The sequence below is a fragment of the Balaenoptera musculus genome, chromosome 8 (assembly GCF_009873245.2).
Source record: "Balaenoptera musculus isolate JJ_BM4_2016_0621 chromosome 8, mBalMus1.pri.v3, whole genome shotgun sequence".
NCBI classification, from domain to species: Eukaryota; Metazoa; Chordata; class Mammalia; order Artiodactyla; family Balaenopteridae; genus Balaenoptera; species Balaenoptera musculus.
In genome coordinates, this window is record NC_045792.1 from 84,012,785 (window position 1) to 84,019,800 (window position 7,016).

General features: G+C 38.2%; 1 non-coding gene across 1 annotated transcript; it reads right to left on the bottom strand.

Annotated features, from left to right (window-relative positions):
• Positions 1–6,943: 6,943 nt before the first annotated feature.
• On the bottom strand, positions 6,944–7,016 carry TRNAV-CAC. The gene has a single exon. It is a non-coding gene; the product is annotated as a tRNA-Val (tRNA).

Genomic DNA, 7,016 nt, shown 5'->3' on the forward strand with positions numbered 1-7,016 from the left:
AAGCTACATACATGGAATTGCAATTCCACCTTATGTAAGTTTTCACTAACACTCTGGAAACAAATGATCAGTTTAGGCATTTAGTTTTACAATTTTTGAATGTAAGAGTTATCTCTCTCTCACTTAGTAGTGCTTCCTCACAAAAAGATATTCTAGAGAGTCTGGGATTTGACTTTCAAGCTCTAAGATTAATAAGTAAAAGTTTTCAAAAGGATTCTTTAGGCATAGTTTTGTATATTCTCTACATAAAATTCTATGTAATAGTCATGCACTGATTTAGAGAATAATTTATTCATTCATTATTCAAAGATCTGAGTCTTTAAAGGTTTCTAGTTTGAGTAAACATAATTTTCATTCAGAATAGAACAAAGCACCATTTATTTTCTTTCCAAGGCACCATTATTTTTATTTATTTGTTTTTTTTTAAAGAATCAATTTTATTTATTTATTTATTTATGGCTGCGTTGGGTCTTCGCTGCTACACATGGGCTATCTCTAGTTGTGGTGAGCGGGGGCTACTCTTCGTCGCGGTGCGCAGGCTTCTCATTGCGGTGGCTTCTCTTGCTGCGGAGCGCGGGCTCTAGGCACGCGGGCTTCAGTAGTTGTGGCACACAGGCCCAGTCGTTGTGGCGCACGGGCTTAGTTGCTCCGCGGCATATGGGATCTTCCTGGACCGGGGCTCGAACCCGTGTCCTCTGCACTGGCAGGAGGATTCTTAACCACTGTGCCACCAGGGAAGTCCTGGCACCATTATTTATATTTCTACAGCACTGTGGTTCAGACACTGAGCTCCTGCAGACAACTACCTTGTTTGAAGCCCTGGCTTCACTGCCTGCTCACTGTGTTGTGAATTGAGTTATCTATACCTGTTTCCTTATTTCTAAAAAGGGGATAGTTAAATCTATCCTTAGAAAGTGATTGTCAGGATCATATTACTATATACTACTTAGCACAGTGTCTCTGACACAAAGTAAATGCTATGAAAAGTGTGTATTAAACTTTGAGGTGCAAGGAAAAATGGTTCCAGTTTCCAAAGTGTTTGAAATCTTAAATCAACTTGCACTAGCATAATTAAGTGCTAAGCTAAAAGATAACATCTCTGTGTTCAGAATGAACTCAGAGTAGGAAGAAATCTGCAACTGAAGTCCTTGGAAGGGATTTTATTTAGGAGTAGAACCTGCACTGGGCTTTGAAAAATCAGTAAGGATAATAACTTAGGACCTTGTGAGGACAGAAGCAACTTTGATCAAACATTTGTTTAATTTGAGGATTTCTTGGCAGTCATTCATATAAAACTATTCTGATTATTTTGTTTATACCAAATATTTATATATGTTTAAACTGCTTAATTTCTTTATAAATGGTAATACATAATCTAATCAGAGAAAATCCAATTAAATGGTAAATCCTTAACTACAGTTCTTTCAGATCTGAAGAACACACTAATTTACTAACTACTAATGACTTCTCAGCATAGATAGGCCTCCTTCATTCATCTTTATGGAAAACTTGTATCTGTTATACCCCTGAAGCAAGTATAATTGATCTGCTAGTACCAGACTTCACATAAGAATTACAGATGTTCAAAATCAATGAAGATAGTGCTGCAAAGTTCTGTTTAGTGTTCAGTAGGCTGTAACATACTATGAACGTTCAAAATATATTGTAATTTCAAAAAAGAGACATAGGAACCCAAAGCTGAAAAAGACCTGTTAGCAACGGTTTAGGCTGACTTCAGCCTTCTTTGTGTTAAAACTAGGAAACTAAGTCAGTTCTCCCAAGGGCCTAAATAATCCAGAGAGTTGCATTAACGCTTCCAGGGGTACCATTTGATGTTGTTGCCTTCTTAATCACCAAACCACCTACAAAGTGGGGAAATTACATGTGTCCTCAAATGTGATTCCTAGGAGCAGGCCCACACAAGTTGAGAAACTGGGAAAGGATATTGCCACAACCTCTGTCAAAAAGCTCCAGCTTTTTAAGAACGCACTTTGCCCTATTTACGTTCCCCAGTAAGTTTATACAGCTTCCAGAACCATCCCACACTCCCAAGCTTTTCTATCACTGTGACTCTTGTGACTCCTTTCCTCTCCAAGTAGTGCTCTGTGCTTCACACTTTCTGCTCATCAAAACTTATCTGGGGCTTCCCTGGTGGCGCAGTGGTTGAGGGTCTGCCTGCCAATGCAGGGGACACGGGTTCGAGCCCTGGTCTGGGAAGATCCCACATGCCGCGGAGCAACTGGGCCCGTGAGCCACAATTACTGAGCCTGCGCGTCTGGAGCCTGTGCTCCGCAACGAGAGAGGCCGCGATAGTGAGAGGCCTGTGCACCGCAACGAAGAGTGACCCCCGCTTGCCACAACTAGAGAAAGCCCTAGCACAGAAATGAAGACCCAACACAGCCATAAATAAATAAAATTTAAAACAAAAAACAAAAAACAACTTATCTGTTCTTTGTCTTATTCCTGTAGGGTCTTGCTGCACAAGTTACCTAATTTAATAAAATAATTGTAATAGGAAATCAACAATTGCTTCCCTTCAGTATTTTACTGAAAAGTCTATTGCTAGGAGTATTCAGAACATTGAAAGCAAAGAATGCTATGTCATTCTTAGAAATTTCTCTTCTAAATGTTGACTTGGATAAGTTATTTTACCCCTAGTGAATCATGGGAGGGACAATCACTTTTATAAAGCACCAAAATGCGATGGGGAAGAGAACCACCTAGGCAAAATTTAGATCTGTTGAAATGTATTTTCAGCTTAGAAATCTATTGTTAATTTGCACAACATGTTCTGAGGCAGAATGACTTCCTAAATTTGAACTTGAAGTTGACACAGAGAGAAGCAATCTGACACCTCTGTTGCAACCAGCCTATTTTCAACAGTCAGAAAAACAAACTCAAATAAAACTTATCTCAGAGTTTTTGGTAGGGTACCACTGAAAGAATGATGTCACTTTTCCTTTCTTGTGCTTTTAAAGCTCTATGAGGCCATTTCCTGGGAGATATGTTCCTTTAGTTACAATGAACATGGGCAGGCAGATAGATATTACAGGGATGTCTCAATGTCTGAAAATTTGCAGTTTCTGATAAGAGCCGGAAATTTCTATTTTAAGTGGAGGCTTGGTAAGCAGCCCTGATAAATGTTTACTAAATTGATTTAATTACTGCTGATTTTCACATTCTGCTTTTGAGCTGAATCCTAAATATTTGACAATTTTAGAATGTGGAATTCACAACCAACAAATAAAGAAGCCATCTTTGCAAATTTCTCCAATATTTTACAAAACAGTAATAAACATTTTGAATTTACAGTAAGCACTTCTTTCAACAAATTGGGCTGTTGTCTCAATGGGAAGAAGCTTTCTGCTAATTGGATGTCTTGGCTGTATCACTTTTATGATGAAAAATGGTATAGTGTTTTAGGTATCTTTTGCCAAGAAAATAACTACAGAGTAATACTAAGATGGAATGGACTGTTTGGGAAATGATTCTTCAAAATACAAATGCTTACAGGTAACATCCTTTTAATAAATTAAGTGGCAAAAAAGGAACATACGTATCACTGTGGCTGAATAAGTTGCATAATTTTCAAGGTCCAAACAAGAAAATAAAAAAGAGATGAGTGACTATTATGTGTTTGATGTCAGTGAATTAAAATGTATTATAAAGATAGTGAATATACTTTTAATATGCATATTTCAGCTCCTGTCCTGGGGTAACACATCAAGTGAGAATTAGAAGTGCAAGAGATTTATTAGGGATAAGGCCTGTGAAAGATAAAGGAGAGAGAACAGAAGTCAGCTTGTGATGAAGGTCTGACACCTGTGAGAGGAGGGAGGGAAGAATTGAGAAATGAATAGGAAGAACTTTGGGCTATGGTGCAGCTCTGAGCGTCTTGGCCCTTCCAATGGAGAGCTGCAATACAAAGATTGCCAACTGAGTTCTGTTTCTGTTACTGAACCAAACTTAGGTCTGTTCACCTGATGCGCTGCAAAGCCAATCTACTGGTGTTGGGTTGTCGTGAAGGAAAGCACAGAGTTTACTGCAAGGCACCCTACATGGAGCCAAGTAAGGAAATGGGGCAGCTCATGCTCAAAAGACCGGAACTTCCTGGTGGCTTTCAGGGAGGCTTTTTAAAGACAGTGTGGGGGACTTCCCTGGTGTTCCGGTGGGTAAGACTCTGCATTCCCAATGCAGGGGGCCCGGGTTCAATCCCTGGTCAGGGAATTAGATCCCACATGCATGCCGCAACGACGAGTTCGCATGCCACAACTAAAGATCCCGTATGCTGCAACTAAGACCTGGTGCAGCCAAAATAAATAATAAATAAATAAATTTAAAAAAAAATAAAGGCAGTGTGAGGGAGAAGCTTAAGGGGTGTATAATCAGCTCGTGCTCAATTCCCTGATTTGTTGATGATGAGGTAACAGGATGATGTCTTGGGAATCTCAATCATCAACCTTCTGGTTCCAACTGGTGTGGGGTCTACATGCTGGTGGTCAGCAGGTGGTTAACTTTCTCCACCTGGTAGGGTTTTTGGTATCTGCAAAACAAATCAAGGATATGGCTCCGGATATTATCTCTAGCCCTTGAGGAGAAACTAAAGGTCCTTGACTTTGTTTTATGGTTAAACTATTATTACTTTGTCTTGCATGACTGTTGTCTTTTGTTTCTGCATTTTATCACTTCTCTGATTAAATTTGATATTTGGAACCTGGGAAATGCCTAGGAGGCTAGGAGCTTTTCTACAAACAAGAGGTGGGGGACTTTGGGGTCTGTCCCTGGGAAGGCCCAGCAGGGTCCTGTTCAGTCTCATGTTGGACAGAAATGGCCAGGCTCCAGGCCCCAAGCTCTGCTCAGTCGTTGGCTGCAAGCTGTCTGGGAGAGTGTGCCCTGGGTTTGGATGCCATGACAGATCCCCAAGGTGCTGCAGCTGAAGACTCTTGGCTGACGGCACTCTTCAGCAAGTTCTTTCTTGAAAGGATCTCTGCGCAGTGCAACTATATGGGCGACACAATATGCATTATATCAAACATGAGGAAGAAAATAGAAATCCATCTGAGTCAAGTTTTCCCTGTTGACTAATCAGACATCAATACTATTTTGTTAAATTTGCATTTTTTTCTTTGCCAAGATGTGTGGCTTATAAGCCAACATGATATTCTTTGATTCAGATGACTTGCTTCATGCTTTCCAACTCTGGTTCTGGTTTTTCATCCTCTTTGGATAAAAATTAATTTGTAATGCAAAGCGTCATTTGTCATCTCATGATAATATCTTATTATAGGTAGATTCCATGATTATTGGATTATGTAAGTTTTGAGTATTTATCTGACTTTTATAATATAAAAAATTGTTATTAGGGATGCAATTTTGAAACAAACTTATCCTAAATCTTTGCATTTCTGAATGAGTTTAATCAAAGAACAACTCAAAGTTCCAACGCACACTATTTAAAAAAACAAAACATAAACAACCTATTACTCCCTGTAACCATATATTTCTGTGATAAGGAATATTGTGATACTATACAATCAAAACAAAGTATAAAAATTAATTGGAGGAAAAGGCAGATATAAGACAAATGATTATATATAACTTCTGATTTCTGTTTTTCACATTCATCAAAATGGCTTCATTGCTCCTTTTAACTGACTTGATAAAAGTAAATATGAATGCAAATGAGCTTATAAAATAAATGTATGACAAAAATTAAATTTATTCTGCATGAAATATTGACATAAAATTGATTTTACAATTTTAAAATTTGGAGAACACCTCTTTTACACTGTAGATTAAAGGGATGCATTTCTTGGGGTGGAATAGAGAATAGGAGCTTTTTCAGGAAATAAAATATACTGAAAAATAAAAGAGGAGAGCCCCACAAGGTGAAATGGAAATTGACCAGTTTCTTAAAGACTTGCCTGGTTCTCTCCAAGCCATCAGTTGCTGCCACATCCCATCTTTAACTTAGCGGGATTCTCATGTGAGTGGGAATTGTAGCAGGCAGTCTCCTCTTCAATCCTCAAATCAATGCTGTCAATTTTTTGTGAAATCAAAGGCATATCCTTCTTAGCAATTGCTTCAAAAAATGGAAAGGACTATACAATGAAAAGTAAGTCTCTCTTCTTCTGGCCCCTACTTACCCAGGTAATTTCCTGGAGAGAGTACGAAACAAAACCCAAACCAAAACAAAATACAAAAAACAACAACACAACCAAACCCTAAGTTATTAGCTTTCTTGGTACATATACAGTAACTACAAAAAAAATTTCATTTAGAAAATTTTAGTTTCTTGTTTATTCTTTCAGAGATATTCTATATATTTGAATATATACATATACCCATAAATCTTTATCTTGCACACTATTAAGCACATGTTATTCACATTGTTCTAGACCTTGCTTTTTTCACAGTATAGCTTGGTGATTGTTCCGGATTAGTACCTAGAAATCTGCTTCATTTTTATTTCAATAGCTGCACAGTATTCCATTGTATGGATATGCCATAATTTATCTAACTGGATTCCTACTGATGGACATTTCGGTTGTTTCTAATCTTTTGGTATTATAAACAACAGTGCAAAGAATATACTTATATATGCATTATTTCACAAATGTATGAGTATATCTGTAGGATAAATACCTTTCTCTTTTTTTTTCTTTTTCTTGTATCAAGTTGTTCTTTTTCTTTTTTAAAAAATTAATTAATTAATTTTATTTATTTATTTAGTCTGCATGGGGTCTTAGTTGCGGCACGTGGGGATCTTTGTTGCAGTATGCGGGCTCTTTTAGTTGTGGAATGCAGACGTCTTGGTTGCAGCATGCAAACTCTCTTTTTTTTAAATTTATTTATTTGGTTGCACTGGGTCTTACTTGCAGCAGGCGGGTTCCTTAGTTGCAGCATAGGGGCTCCTTAGTTGTGGTATGCATGTGAGATCTAGTTCCCTAACCAGGGATCGAACCCGGGCCCCCTGCTTTGTGAGCACAGAGTCTTACCCACTGGACCACCAGGGA